Below are 1,414 nucleotides of genomic sequence, written 5' to 3'. Positions count from 1 at the left end.
GTGTGTGTGTGTGTATGTGTGGGGTCAGGCCTGGCGTCAGTGTGTGTGTGGGGTCAGGCCTGGCGTCAGTGTGTGTGTGTGTGTGTGTGTGGGGTCAGGCCTGGCGTCAGTGTGTGTGTGGGGTCAGGCCTGGCGTCAGTGTGTGTGTGTGTGTGTGGGGTCAGGCCTGGCGTCAGTGTGTGTGTGTGTGTGTGGGGTCAGGCCTGGCGTCAGTGAATAATGAACCACTTGAAGGCGACCTGATGGCCTTCCAGCCCGTCCTCCAAACAAAGATCCAAAAGTGATCCCATGCACCCGCCAAACCACCTGTTTATGAATGAAAAACGGTTTACACACGACTCAACTGCTGACGTTCGAACACTTCCGGAACAAGTGTTTCACTGACGAATTTTGTTCGAACCACAACGCTATAAATGCTTCACCCACGTACTACAAATACAAATAATCACCAACAGAACCTAAACACCTAACCTAACCTAACCTATGCCTATATATACACAATATGCTAATATATCATAATATTAATTTATATTTGAGAAAATTCCTGTTTTGAATGAACAGCATATTAAAATTTATGAATGCGTCTGTGGGGTCGACCACTGGGTGTAATGGACTTGAGTCGAGGACGGGTTGGGCCGTCAACCTGCTTCGAACATCAGGATCATTGTCCTCATACACGATGGCTCGTTAATGAAGCCGCCAATCCCCTTGTTTATAATTTTTTTTTCTTACACGACTCGACTGATTACGTTCGAAATTTTCTTGAACAGAAGAGGAAGATTTCAGACCTACCTATAGATATAGATAGACCTACCTATAGATATAGATAGACCTACCTATAGATATAGATAGACCTACCTATACACTAAATTATAATATACGTTCATATCAATTTAATGCCGTTTTCGGTAGCACAGTTTGTTGACAATTACGATCGAGTCTTTGGGGTTTAGCTGTGTCTTGGGCGACACAGCTAAACCCCAAAGAACAAAGACTGAGGACTAATTAAAATCTCTTACAATCCTCTAAATCTAAATTTGTTCATAACCTCTTGGCGATGATCGTGACTCAGAGTTAGCGAGAAAAGATATCGAAATACCTGAATTAGAGTTAAGGATTTTCTTCAAAATCATTAACTTCTTTCCGAAACTCAAAGATTAACTTGAACTTTCATGTAAATCTTGTCTAAGTCAGACACTGTGTCAGAAGCCGCGTGAAGTCATTATTAGAACTTTGGAAGTGAACAGATGAAAGGAAACGTGCCCAAACGTCTCAGTCTTGATGCGGGAATCGAACCCGGGACCTTGCGGTCGTGACAGGACCGCACAGACCATTGCGCTGTCGGGGCTGACCACTAATATAACTGTTATAACAATGGGGTTTTATAACGGGTAAGATAACTGATAGTTTATTG

The sequence above is a fragment of the Procambarus clarkii genome, chromosome 13 (genome assembly GCF_040958095.1).
Source record: "Procambarus clarkii isolate CNS0578487 chromosome 13, FALCON_Pclarkii_2.0, whole genome shotgun sequence".
Lineage (NCBI taxonomy): Eukaryota > Metazoa > Arthropoda > Malacostraca > Decapoda > Cambaridae > Procambarus > Procambarus clarkii.
This window is presented reverse-complemented; position numbering follows the sequence as displayed.